Source organism: Lissotriton helveticus, chromosome 6, assembly GCF_964261635.1.
Source record: "Lissotriton helveticus chromosome 6, aLisHel1.1, whole genome shotgun sequence".
NCBI classification, from domain to species: Eukaryota; Metazoa; Chordata; class Amphibia; order Caudata; family Salamandridae; genus Lissotriton; species Lissotriton helveticus.
Window position 1 is genome coordinate 1,648,128,392 of NC_136067.1, and position 14,920 is coordinate 1,648,143,311.

Genomic DNA, 14,920 nt, shown 5'->3' on the forward strand with positions numbered 1-14,920 from the left:
CGGGCTTTAATTAAGTGGCTCGAGCCAATGGACATCGGGTTCCATCACCTACTAAGGTTCAGGAAGGGACAATCTCAATATTTCATTAACATCATACAATATATATAGTAAAACAGTACAGTTGCATTGAATACAGTAGGCGTAACAAGTGAAAAAGGAAAGATAAGAACATATGGGCGTGAAAAGAAGGCATGCACAGGGCGTGCACGGAGGTGTGTGATGTAGACGTCACAGAAGTGTCATAAGTGGGTGGACACATGGAGGGGGCTTCCTGGGCAGCAGGAACCTTTAACCTACTGGTGTGCGCAAAACGAGTCATGACGTGTAACTGGGGAGAGCTGGGGACCGCTGACTTCTAGCACTAGTAGAGGAGACTGAAGTCTGGGATGTCAGAACGACCTGTACCTATAGCGTATCTTGATATCTTGTGTTTAGAGTACATGTTGCTTGATTCTAAAAGTCATCAGGGCAAAGGCTACTTGTCACTAAAGCTAGTGTATGCATATATTTCTTCATGCATTGCGTGAACCATAAATCTTCTATGGATACTAAATCAGGAAATCACTTTGCATGGAGACAGAAAGACTGGACTGTAGACGAATATGTTTATCCTGTTCGTTAGCTAGGAATGTGAAGCCAGGGAGCTAAACAGATAACTGTAGGCATAATATATTCTTGGCAGGCAGGCCAGGCCGAGCCGGGCACCGCGTTGCTTGGCAGGAAGTAAGGGAAGGGTCAGGGATGCGGGCGGGGCTGCTTCTCTTGGAGTGGTTCAGGAGGCTTGAGGCCTGGATCTTGTGTCCGGGCCCTGTGGAGCCCTAGAAACGGGTGCATCTCGATGATTTAACGTGCACAATGTAAAGACGTTGGCAACATAGGCCTAAAAGCCTAATTCACGTTGCTTTCACGGAGGACTGGATAATTGACATACTAACGTTGAACGCAACTGTAAATGCGTCTTTATTATCGGCCATGGAGGGGAAATGCATAGAAATCATGCACATATATTACATGTTGGGGAACACGTAGGGACACATAACAGGGCAAAATTCAATTTTCCTCATTCCCTCCTTGTTCCCTACGTTCCCTTCAGGAAACATCAATATTCATGAGACCATCTATCTGTTCATACAGCATCATTTGCTCGTCTTTTTTCATTCGGGAATGGAATTGTGGACGTGGAATACAAGATATAGCGCACAAGCCGCAAATCGCTGGGCCACATTGTAAACAGAGACAACAGCTGAATATGATCATTACTACTACTCCCAGGAATGACAGTACTTTCCATCCCCATGCAGATATTACACTCCAGAGCCAGCCGGACCAAGTCCAGGTGCCTGGATTCTGGTGTAGCTGATGAGCTATTTTATGAAGTCTAGTTATTGCTGAATACACAGACGGTGCGTTATTAGGAATGAAAACGCAACAACTAGATCCGATGACTCTACAAGCTCCGCCCCTATCGGCCAGTATGACGTCAAGAACAAGGCGGTTCTGAAGAACAACAAATCTCATAGCAGACTGCTCTTCTGTTAAGTTACCTAGGGCGGAAGTAGTCTCATTCACTACTGCTTCAAGGGTTCTGGTTAACCTGCGTATTAATTTACTATTCTGGACAGGACCTATGAAGAAAAAGAAACCTTTATTGAAATCCGTATACTGTTCCAATGCAGTTTCAGTCTGATCGACAATTGGGGACTCAATCTCCCTTCTATGTCTGACGTGTACTAGATGGGTATTTCGGTGATAATCGGATGGGGCTAGGAAAACTGGTGGCAGTAGGAATGCAATGTAACATGTTCCATCCCAATCTAGGGGCAAACGTACATAAGCGGTCTGACCACATATAAAATAGGAATGACGTGAAGCTTTGAAAGTAGACTTCCCACTGTCACTGTACTCGACCACAGTAGTACAATCACTGTGTCCTAGATGTACTGAACCATTCTTTCTAACACATAACTCGCCTTTTACTGGTAGAACTGTTATAGAAGGCAAGTCTGAATTAGTCTCGGACTGAACATTCAAAACCATGAGGTTAGAGGAAAAATTACCTAGATCATATACTTCATTTTCTAGATCTATCCCTGTCCTATGGGAAAGACCGTCCTTGTCTGGGAAACAGGTTTGATTCATAACTGTATTCAGAAGGGACTTATCGTCTAAAGATGACGTCAATGTAAACCATGCTCCACACGAACCATTGTGTGAAAACGGATAGGGAAAGAGTGGCAGAGCTCCCTTCACTGTCTGGTAAGGGGGGAGTCGACCACATATCCAGCAATTAGTGGCATTGCTGGTCTGGTGCGAATAGTGTAACATACGGATAAAAGTATTGTTGCGCATTGCAAGTCGATAGGATAACTCGTGAGGGGGTAGTTCACTAAATGTGTGCTCTACAGTATCATTAGAGGAAAGGTGTACATGTGAATCGAGAGGAGGAAAAAATACATGTAATATACAACTTATACATGTGATCGTAAGACTCAGAATAAACATAAACAATAATGTAACGATGCATCTGCTTCGGAGATTTTTACAATATTTCATTCTCTTGAAGCTTCGTCTATCTCTCTCACTATGTGGGTCTATCTCATACATGTCAGAAACCTGTCTAACCACTTCACCCGAGGGGAACTTAAACAATTAAACGCTGTCTGACTTACTAGACCTCAATTTGACTTTATACTCCTGCTGCGGAGTTTTCTCTAACAGGGGAAGTTTAGAGTCAGTATCGGGGCAGTCCTTGAAAAAAGTCTTTGGACGCAGTCCATGGAAACGCTTGATGTGACTGGAATGGAGCCAGCCTTTTCTTCCTTCTAGCTTTACGGCGGTCCTTGTGGTCATCAGAACAAGTTTTGGCTCCTTCCAGCGGGGCTCCAGAGGGCTTGAGCGATCGAAATTCCGAACCAGAACTAGATCTCCTGGAACGACCTCGTGCGGTTTCACCTGGGTGTTGTCCGGAAAGGCAGCCGCGACCTGTGAACGACAAGAGAGTAGTGCAGACATCAAGGAAGCTAGGTAATCTGTCAGCATGTTACTGTCAACATCGGTGATTTTACGAGGCATAGGTGTACCCCACATGTTTGGGGGACGACCGAAAACAACTTCATATGGTGACAAACCAGATCTAGAGTGGGCGACCATTCGCATATAGAAGAGGGCAACAGGCAGGGCTACCATCCAGTCTACACCTTTTTCTGCACAAACCTTCGCTAATCGTGTTTTCAGAGTTTGATTGTGTCGCTCGACGAGGCCAGCTGCCTCGGGGTGTCGTACGCAGTGGAATTTCCACTGGTACCCTAACAGAAGTGATACCTGTTTCATGAGTTCGGACGAGAATGGCTGTCCATTATCTGAATACACGACACGGGGCAAACCGTATCGAGGGAAAAACTCACGAACCAACTGCTTGGCAGTGGTCACGGCAGTATAATCTGGGACTGGATATGCTTCTGTCCATCTGGACAGAGCGCATACAACTACGAGGACATACTTGAATCCTCGACATCGATCCATCTGGATATAATCCATCTGGAGGACTTCAAAAGGATGGTCAGGAGGATGAAATCCACCTTGTTCCACGGGAACACCTTTACCTGGATTGAACTGACAACAGATCATGCAGGTACGCACTTTCTGCTTCGCTGCTGCTCGTAAATGCTTGTTAAACCAGAGGTTCTGGATGCTGTCTAACATGGCTTTTTCTCCTAAGTGTGCTGGACTGTGTGCTGTATTAATGATGACTTGAACCATAGAGTCGGGGAGAAACCATGTGGCTTTTCCCTTCGTCAACCATCCCTGATCTGTCTGGACCCCTCCTTGTTCAGACCATTTCTTGATTTCGTCTGGAGTAGCATGTGTCTGTATGTCTAGTACATCTTGTGTAGGGTCCTTAACTGTCATGCAAGTCGTCAGAACTGGAACGTCTGTCTTTGTAGTGTCAGCTGGAATGTCTGGAGTCTGAGCTGTAAGCTTGGCTGTTCGATCTGCCAGGTCGTTACCCTGGGAAATGGTGTCAGTGACTCTCGTATGTGCTTTGCACTTCATAACGGCTATAGCTGTAGGCAAATGTATTGCTTCTAACAGAGCTTGAATGAGGGGGCCATGCTGAATCTTGGCTCCATGAGAGGTCATAAAACCTCTTTCTTGCCAGAGGACTCCAAAGTCGTGAACGACTCCGAATGCATAACGTGAATCTGTATATATGTTTACTTTCAGGTTCTTGGCTCGTATGCAGGCTTGAGTCAGAGCGATGAGCTCTGCTGCTTGAGCAGACAGGGTGTCAATACGATGTGTTTCTATAACTTCAGTTTCAGTAGTCACTGCATATGCTGCAACTAATTCTCCTGTACTTGTTCTCATACATGAACCATCCACATAAAGTGTCAGGTCTGGGTCAGGTAATGCAATGTCCGTCAAGTCTTGTCTTGGCTTCGTCATGGTGTTAATAACTTCCACACAGTCATGTGCTGCAGGGTTTGAGGTAATCGAGGGTAACAGTGTAGCAGGATTTAATATATTACAACGTCTGATCTCTATGTGTGGCTGAAACAGTGTCAGTTCATATCCTGTCAATCGTGCTATGGTCAAGTGCTGAGTCTGTGTTCGGTTTAAAAGAACTTCCACGGAGTGTGGAACTTGTACTGTCTGGGGGTGTCCTAACACTATGGAATCACTTTGTCTGATAGCTAAAGCTGTGGCTGCAACTGATTTGAGGCACGCAGGCAAAGCCTGGGCTACTGGATCTAATGTGCTAGAAAAATAAGCACAAGGCTTGTGTTGTCCTGCTTGATCTTGTGTGAGAACTGATAATGCTGTACCATCGCGTTCAGTGACAAAAAGTGTAAAAGGTTTACGGTAGTTTGGTGTCGCTAAAACAGGAGCTTGACATAAAGCTTTCTTTAGCTCGTCGAAAACAAGTGTATGTTCCTGGGTCCAAGGGAGGACAGTCGATGTCGCTGCCTCCTGTGTTGTCAACTGTATCAGTGGCTTGGCTAGATATGCGTACTGAGGGATCCATTGTCTGCAGTAAGAAGTGAGGCCGATAAAAGCTCGTACCTCCTTCTGTGTCTTGGGCTGTGGAAGATGTGCAATTAACTGGATACGGTCAGGTGTCAGCTGTCTACCCCTCTTGGACAGTAAATGACCAAGGTATACCACTTGCTGGACACAGAATTGCAGTTTCGAAGGGGACACCTTGTGCCCCATTTCTGCCAGAAAATACAAGACTGTCAGTGACGCACGTTCGCAGTCACGTTCTGTACGGGCTGTAATCAATAGGTCATCAACGTACTGGAGCAGGGCAGTGTCAGTTGGCATGTGAATACTGTCTAGTTGTCGTTTCAGTGCTTGACTGTAAATACTAGGACTTTCTGTGAACCCTTGAGGTGCACGTGTAAATTTATAGCTTTGTCCATTTAAACAGAATCCGAAAAGGAACTGGCTGTCCGGATGGATGGGGACACTAAAGAATGCGTTCTTGAGATCGATGACAGTAAAGAACGCTGCTTCGGAATCAATGGCAGTCAATAGGGAAGAGATGTCTGGAACCACTGGGTACTGGGGTATGATACATTTATTAAGTTCTCGAAGGTCAATTACTAGTCGATAAACTGGAGGTGCATTTGGGTCAGTACGTTTAAGGATCGGAATGATTGGAGAATTACATACATTGGAGTCAGTTTCTACAACCACTCCTTGAGCAATGAGCTCGTCAATAATTTTCGATAAGGCTGCTACAGCCTCAGGTGGCAACTTGTATTGTCGGATTCGGGGTAGTACAATTCCTGGTTTCAGAGTGACACGATATGGTGTAATGTGCATATAACCTACATCAGTTGGACCTTGCGCCCATAAATGCTGTGGTACATTCAGTAATCTTGGATCAAAATCTCTTAACACATAATGTCCTTTAAAATCACGTAAAAACAATCCCACTCCTTCTGGAGAACAACAAATCACTGCTCCCAGTTCTTTCAATGTTTTGATACCAAGTAAGTTTTCTGGACATGTTTTCGTAAGTAACAAGTCTGTAGTTCGGGACAATGGACCAACTTCTAGGGAAACTGGTTTCGATATTTCATTAACAATAGGCTTTCCTGAAAATCCCAGGGAAACGTTTCTTGAGCCTGAGAGAGGAGCCCCTGGAACCTCGTCATGGCTGATGGTAGTCCTACTTGCCCCTGTATCAATCAGAAATTTTCTGTCTTTCCCTAATACTTGACTGTGTACATAGGGACCCTCTTGATCTACAGGAACCTCGATGAGAGGCAAGCCAACCTCCCTCTCTAGGCTGTTTCATGAATACTGCTGATAGTCTGGAAACTCTGACTGTGCGTACTGGTACATCTGCTGTGTAACGTGTTGTGTGGCAGCTATAGGCTGCGGTACTGTAACTGTCTGTTGTGCGTTCTGCGGTGGTTGCGTATTTTGCGGAACATGTTTCTGTCTAGGAGGACGCGGTCTCTCTTTCGTCTTACCAGTAGCTATGTTGTGTTTCAGAACGGCACATTCGTTTATATAGTGACCTGGCTGTTTACAGTAATTGCATGTCCCTTTAACGGGAGCTGCAGAATGACTGGTCTGAGTCGTACCCCTCTTCTGACTATCTACCGGAACAGACTGTGCAACTAGTACTTTCATTTTCGTGTCTTTCATACGTCTCTTTTCGTGTTCCTGCTCTTCTCTGATTCGGTTCTGGTGGTACTGTAACATTTGTAACATTTGGGACGGGGTATTAGCTTGCCAGGTACTCTCAACTTTCAGTACTCGATTTTTAACTTGTGATAAAGAATTCTCTACTAATTTGGTAACAAAAAGATGTGGATACGATTCACTACTTGTTTTCAAGCCGCTATTAATAATGAAAAATTTTTCAAATCTGGAATAAAAATCACTAGTGTCTTCGTCTTGTTTCTGTTTACAGGCTGAGATGGCATCCCAGTCTTCCTTTTTCGTGGTTAGTAATCTTGGCAAGACTTGTATTAACAACTCGGGCAATGCTTTGGCTTTTTCCCCGAGACCGGTACCAGGAACTCGTGTTTTATCTTCGTTTTCTAATTCTGCCCAGTCAATCTTTTTCTCTCCCACCTCCCATTCCTTTTCTTTAAGTTTTTCATATATGCCCGCAGGCAACAGGACCTTTAACATTTTAATGATATCGGGATACGTGTATTCTCCCATGCGGAGCATGTCTTTTAATTCACGGTGGAACCCTGCTGGATCTTTATTGTGACAGGGCACTAACTTTTTCATTTCCAGTAGTTCTATTTTCGTTAAAGGGGTGTAAACAAATACTCGTTCGAGCACACCTTCCCCTGTCCGAACAGGATGGACTTCTCGCAAGGGATTCTGTCTGTCTATGTAATATGTCTTCCTTACTGGGGGTGGAACAGGAACAAAATGTGGAGTCAGGAACGTTCTGTATTTGTGGCGTTGTTCTAAAATGACATTAATCAAATCGGTACCTAGGCCTTTCCATCTGTTTAGGAGTAACTCGTCCAATACATTATATAAGGGACCTGGATCAGAATGCTGATTTTCGTACAGTGTAATGAGGTGTTGGATCATGTACATACCCACCAGTCGCTGTTCGTCTGGAGAAAGATTCAGAAACGTTTTGGCCACTACTTCGTCTTTAAATGTGCTAGAATTACTAGTCCATTGAACTGCTGATCGGGCTAGTTCCTGTTCATGCATGGTACTAAGCTCACTGTAACCTATACTTTGTTTCAGAACTCTATCGGTAGCTTGGAATAAATGCTCAAGAGAACACTGTTCTGGTACGGGAGGAAGAAAAGTTTTCTTACATTCTAGGCGTGTGGATCTGTCAAAAGGTCTCGTCCTACCTACGTACGCTATTCTGTCTGGGTTGTCTGTGTCTGCATCTTCGTCTGAAGTGTCATTCTCTTTCTCGGGTTCTCTCGTTGCTTTCTCCCTTTCGTGTATGCCTAGAATTTCTTTACGAATCTTTCTATACATGGATTCTATACAACCTTGTTTACTGTGTTTTCCTTCCGCTATGTTGTCACTCCATTTTGTCAGGACTTTCATCTCGTCTTTGTTTTTACCAGGCTGGTCTTGTTCCCTTATCAAGCAATTTATCAAAAACTGCAAGATCATATTTTGAGTCTCGACTTTCCTGTGTGCCATAGCCTCGTGAATACTTTCTGGTCTTTCCCCCGTTCTGATGAAATGATATATTCTGTCTAAATGTTCCCTCATTTCCGGTATGATAGTCAAATAGCTTGCAACTCGTCGTAGACGTACGGAATATAATATCATGTGATCTTCGCCTGGTACTGGATCATATCTACAATCAGTGAGGTATTGTTTGAGGGCTGCGTATGTAGCCACTTTTGGCGTACGTTGTAATGCTGCATCTCTTAGCGTCATTCGTTTTACTTGAGGCGGGGCGATAGGAATACCTCCCCCTGCTCCTCCTGAACTAGAATCGTCAACTAATACTGGATGTGCGGTCGCTGGTGATGTGACTGGTAAAGTAGGCATACGTAATGCGGGTTGGTCCTGGGTTACTGGCGGATTAAAAGGATTTCCGGGACCAGTGGCTGGAGGAACAGTAATTGCGTTATTAACAGGGTTATGAGGTTGAGCAGGCGGAGGAGGACGCGGATTTGTATATTCTGGGACAGTGTCGTCTAAATAGGAAGAAAGGAAAATTTCAGCTGCGGTCGGTTTATGACGTAGCTTAGTCGGGACCAATGGTGGCGGTAAATTACAGGGTGCTTCCGGGGTCGCCTTAGGCAGGTCCTCGGCGAGAAGGGGATACATGCCTTTAATAAGGGCATTTCTTTGTCTGTCTATCTGTTCTGCTCTAACTCGTTCACCTTCTTCTAGTAATTCCCTTTCTTGGGCTTTTTCTGATGATTCCCTACTTAGTTCTGCTTTTCTGATCTCTTTTTCTGTTCTTTTATGTGATTCTTTACGCCACAACTCTATGGCATCTTTCTGGGATTGTCTGGCTTTTTTTTTCCATAATGCTTCCTCTACTCTCATGATGCACTCAGCATCCCAGGTTCCTGAAACAGGCCATCTATATTTCTCTTCCAGATTTTTGGTATAGTCTACCCATAAATCTAAGTACAGTATGGCATCTAAGCCATGTTTATGATACATGAAATGTCCGGGACTGTCCCTAGGTGGGACAGGAACTGATTCTTCGAGTATCCCTTTTCTGGTTCCTATTTGACGTAACTTTGAAAACAGAGGCATATTTGAACGTACTCGAACGTAAACACAATACACAATGAACACAGTAATGAATAGCAAAACAAATCATTCATACCACGACATCAAAAACACATTAGAAACAGTTCGAACAGATACTACCTAGTACATTGAAAACATAATACTGGAAATCTCGAGAGACTATACTAGAAAACAGAAATACTGGATGCACTGCTAAAATAGTACAGAACATACCGGTCTCATAAAGAGACACGTCATACCGTATCCACCTAGGTGAACACGTCGGACCGGATCTGTGTACCCAAACCCGTCTGGACCGGGCACAAATTAATGAACCCGTCTAGATGCGTTCCCAGCAACGGTACTCACCGGGAAGCAAAACTGAAGGCCTCGGAAACTGGACTGGACTGGACTGCTACGACGTCTGGTTACTGCTACGCACTACACATGCGCTTCGGGCTTCGGAAACAGGTGGGCCTCCGGATACCTCGGACCTTGCTCTCTCGGCTTGGGCTCTGGTCGGGACTCTCCGCCTTCCTCACCGCCTTGTCTGGATGCTGGACCGCAGTCTCCGTCTCCTCCGTGAGCCTGAGGGAGTTTAGCAGGAAAACCTGCAGGTGCGCAGAAGGGGTCCGTCACGGCTGTAGAAGGGGTCAGGGGGCCTGCGTTACATCGCCGGCGTGTGGGGAAGGGGCTCGTCCCTGTTCGGGCGCCATTATGTGGTAAATAAATAAATTACCGGTACTATTTTTCTATGCATTAAATGAAAAGGATAGCTCAATAAATGAGAGGCAGAGTCCGTGGTATCTGAGTCACACGGGCTTTAATTAAGTGGCTCGAGCCAATGGACATCGGGTTCCATCACCTACTAAGGTTCAGGAAGGGACAATCTCAATATTTCATTAACATCATACAATATATATAGTAAAACAGTACAGTTGCATTGAATACAGTAGGCGTAACAAGTGAAAAAGGAAAGATAAGAACATATGGGCGTGAAAAGAAGGCGTGCACAGGGCGTGCACGGAGGTGTGTGATGTAGACGTCACAGAAGTGTCATAAGTGGGTGGACACATGGAGGGGGCTTCCTGGGCAGCTGGAACCTTTAACCTACTGGTGCGCGCAAAACGAGTCATGACGTGTAACTGGGGAGAGCTGGGGGCCGCTGACTTCTAGCACTAGTAGAGGAGACTGAAGTCTGGGATGTCAGAACGACCTGTACCTATAGCGTATCTTGATATCTTGTGTTTAGAGTACATGTTGCTTGATTCTAAAAGTCATCAGGGCAAAGGCTACTTGTCACTAAAGCTAGTGTATGCATATATTTCTTCATGTATTGCGTGAACCATGAATCTTCTATGGATACTAAATCAGGAAATCACTTTGCATGGAGACAGAAAGACTGGACTGTAGACGAATATGTTTATCCTGTTCATTAGCTAGGAATGTGAAGCCGGGGAGCTAAACAGATAACTGTAGGCATAATATATTCTTGGCAGGCAGGCCAGGCCGAGCCGGGCACCGCGTTGCTTGGCAGGAAGTAAGGGAAGGGTCAGGGATGCGGGCGGGGCTGCTTCTCTCGGAGTGGTTCAGGAGGCTTGAGGCCTGGATCTTGTGTCCGGGCCCTGTGGAGCCCTAGAAACGGGTGCATCTCGATGATTTAACGTGCACAATGTAAAGACGTTGGCAACATAGGCCTAAAAGCCTAATTCACGTTGCTTTCACGGAGGACTGGATAATTGACATACTAACGTTGGACGCAACTGTAAATGCGTCTTTATTATCGGCCATGGAGGGGAAATGCATAGAAATCATGCACATATATTACATGTTGGGGAACACGTAGGGACACATAACAGGGCAAAATTCAATTTTCCTCAAGTTCATATGACACATTGTTCTATTGTATGTCCATTCTGCACACACTTGGCATACATTTTCTGTCAGCCTCTCATTTGCCACCAGGGTCTGATCTGACATTTGTTCAAATGCCATATGTGAGCATATTGTGATGCAGGACAACAGTGTTGTACAACACATACGGTGGAGGTGAAAGGCACAATTAATGAGCATTCAGCCAGGTTGACTTACCTTGGCCCAGCACCGGAGCAGTGTGTGGTCCCTGAACAGATGTCACATCCAACCTTTTAGCAGAAGTCAGTGCGCGTCTTTGATTCTGGGAGGACTGCATTGTGCCTACAATGATAAGTGTGTTATGCAACTTTACATTTCTGCTGCCACATGTGATGCACTCAATTTCTGGCACAGAATGAATGAATGAATGAATGAAAGGCGTTTTATAACGCGCGAACTTAGCCCCAAGGGGCATCAAGGCGCAAAACAGACACACAAAAGTCCAGAACTACCAACTTCAAAATCAAAATACCATTAGGAGCGGAGCCGCTAATAAGCCTGAGAGAAAAGCCAGGTCTTCAGGCGCTTCCTAAAAACCACCAAAGAAGACTGACTGGAGAGCTCCAGAGGGAGGGAGTTCCAAAGTTTTGGAGCCAGGGTGAAAAATGCTCTACCTCCCCATTTAGCCTTCAAAAATCTAGGAACCGAGAGCATGTTCTTAGATGCCGAGCGGAGAGTTCTTTGAGGGGTATAGACACGTAAGAGGGACAGAGTACCCTCTGAGCCTGAGCCATGAATTGCACCATGTGCCAGACATAGAAGTTTGAAGGAAATCCGAGAGGAAATCGGAAGCCAATGTAGGTCCCTTCTGGCCATGGATACAGAAGCAAGCCTAAGAAGATTCAAGACCATCCTGGCTGCGGCATTCTGCACCATTTGGAGGCGGTGGATGAAGCTTTTGTTAATGCCACTATATAGGGCATTACAATAGTCTAGCCTAGATGAAACTAAGGCAACAGTGGATTGTTTCCGGGCTGCCTGAGATAAATACGGGGCAATCTTCCTCAGTGTTTTAATGATGGCACAGCAAGTAGACACCGTTCTGTTTACCTGAGAATCGAATGAGAGAACGGGGTCAAGAGGACAAGGACACAGAGGACAAGCACAAGCAGTTGTGGGCACCACCGTTGCAGAAGTGTGTCATACATAATGTAATGAGTGATCCCACATATAACTTAGAATGGGCCCACTATCTTGATGCTACCTATATCACAATTACATGCCTACGAATCAAGAGGTAAGGTCCACTATCGTGTTTTGTTGATGCCCAGAAAATAATCCATCCAATGTATGCAGTACATGACCAGCTGTGTGGACTGTGCAATTTAATGTATATTGGAAAGATTTGAAGTTGGACAGTGGAGGCATTGTCAATACTACTGAGACTGGTATCTTGCTGCTTGTTCATTATTTCCTTATTTGTGCAAATACAATTTCTTGATTAGGTCTACAGACACTATTACAATATAGTGGGCACACCCTTTAGACTAGTTGTGGCACTCGATTACAGGATTGGTTTCCCTGGTCTGGGACTGTTGGTGAAATACATGTTGTGTACCACAATTACAAAGGTATGATGAGCCAAGACATTTTATATTTTGTCTTTCGCGGTTCACAAATGTCATATGGTGAAGGTGAATGTTCATTGACAACTCCAATTGTAATGAAGCAAATTTTGCATCTCTGGTTGACTTACATAGGTGGGCACTATTTGTCCCTCTGTCGTGTCCTGACAATGTATGCATTTGACCATCTCCTGGCAATTTTGACTTACCAGTTAGTGTGGTTGTCATGCCTTCCTCTGTACGTTGCTGATTCCTCCCAGTAGATGCGGTGCCCACTGCTACTGCAGTTGTCTGTGCTCTGGCTGGATGTGTCAATGGGTGAGAAGAGAGAAAAGTAACCAAATGGGAAATGTGCTTGTGGAACTTTTCAGGGATTTGCCCATATCTTCTTCGTGCTAACAGTGTTGTGAAGTACTGCCGCAGACGGGGCAGGTAGGAGCAGTGGTGTGTTGGGGATGTAATGGCGGGGCAGAGTGGAAAATGACAACAGAATATGTGTATGAGATATTTTGATCTGATGATGCTCTCACCTTCTGCTTTGTGATTTAGGCTGGCACAGGGTGATGTACTTCTTGGGGAATTTGTGGCAGGTTTACAAGCCCCTTGAATAACTTTACAGTTCTGTTGCATCACTTCTGTGACACAGCGGTGGTGTACAACAGAAGACACATTTAGAATTATTCGCAACGTGACGCATCTATGGTGAAGCGTCACGTTGTGAAGCCCTACGCAACTTTGAACCTGCGTCAACTTTGATGTAGGCAGGGCGGGCACTCCTTTGGGATATGCCGGGTACAAGTGATTCAGTGAAATCTACAAGATTTCACAGAGTCACTTTTCAGAGGCCACTGCGACGCAACCTTACACCTGCTTGAAGCAGACGTAAGGAGTGGTGCAGCACGGTAGGTATGGGCAGTCCATGGACATTATTGGAGTTGCATCGCTCTTGCAACACTACTCCAGCAAAGCCCCCCCTACACACCATCAGATTCAACACACATCTGTTCTTGCTTAATTCGATCCTGCAGTATTTCTCCTTCACCCTCTGCCTTTTGGCCTGCCACTTTTTTTGATGTGCTGTACTGTGCGACTCTCCTCCCCCAGTGCTGAGCCAGCAGTGGCTAACTGCTGCCATAGGGCTGCCTTCTGTGTCCCACTGGTGCAGTAGGGTGGGAGTCCATATAGGCGTTTGTGGTGCCTGACTATGAACTCCACAAGCATGGTGGTCTCCTCTGCAGTAAAGTTCCTTTTTCTCCTCATTTCCATTTTCTGTGGCACTGTGATTGTTGTGGACATGAACACTCTGTGGCCAAACCTGTTCCTTCAATGTGTGCTGCTTTTATGTGTTTTGTGGTGCTGGTCATTTAGTGCTAATTGGCTTCAGCTGGAGCATGGTGGGGGATGGTAGGCACTGGCAACATTCATCATGGGAAAATGGAGCTATTGGCCAGGATTGGCTGCAGTGTGTCAGTTGATCCATGGTGGGGGATGGTAGGCACTTGGACAGGTGCTTACCCTTGGCTAACATGACCAACTGCCAAAATTAGTATCTTCCGGCCCAGAATCGGAAATTACGGCCCGGAATTGGAAAATACGACGCAATGCCGGAAACTGCGGGCCGGAATCGTAAATCCCGCCGCAGAGCCGTAAATTCCAGCCCGGTGGCGGAAACTACGGCCTGGGTGCGGACGTAAAGTTAGTAGTCGTAAGTCTGTTCTGTGAATACCGAAAGTAGTAAGTTCATTCTGTGAATACCAAAAGTAGTAAGTTCATTCTGTGAATGCCAGAAGTAGTAAGTGCATTTTGTGAATACTAAATAGTAGTAAGTTTAGGATTTACAGCCTGATTCATGAAGCTAAATGCGCTCGCAAAAGGGCCAGATTCTCAGAATCTGGCCCTTTACGAGTGCAATTTTTGCATTTGGGATTCATCATCCCAAATGCAAAAATCGCTAATAAAGAATTAGCAAATATGCGAGGATTAGCATTTAAGGAATCTCTATTAGAGATTCCTTAAATGCTATTCATGACACATTTAAAAATTGCGAATTTGCAATTTTGGGCCGCTATTTACCGAGAGGTCAGACCTCTCGGTAAATAGCAAAAACTTGGAAAAATGCTTTTAAAAGCATTTTTCTAAGTTGCATGTTGCACACACACATGTCCCTTGGACATGTGTGTGCGCAACACCTGTTTCAATTTGCATTTCAGGGGTGCTACAGGGGGTCC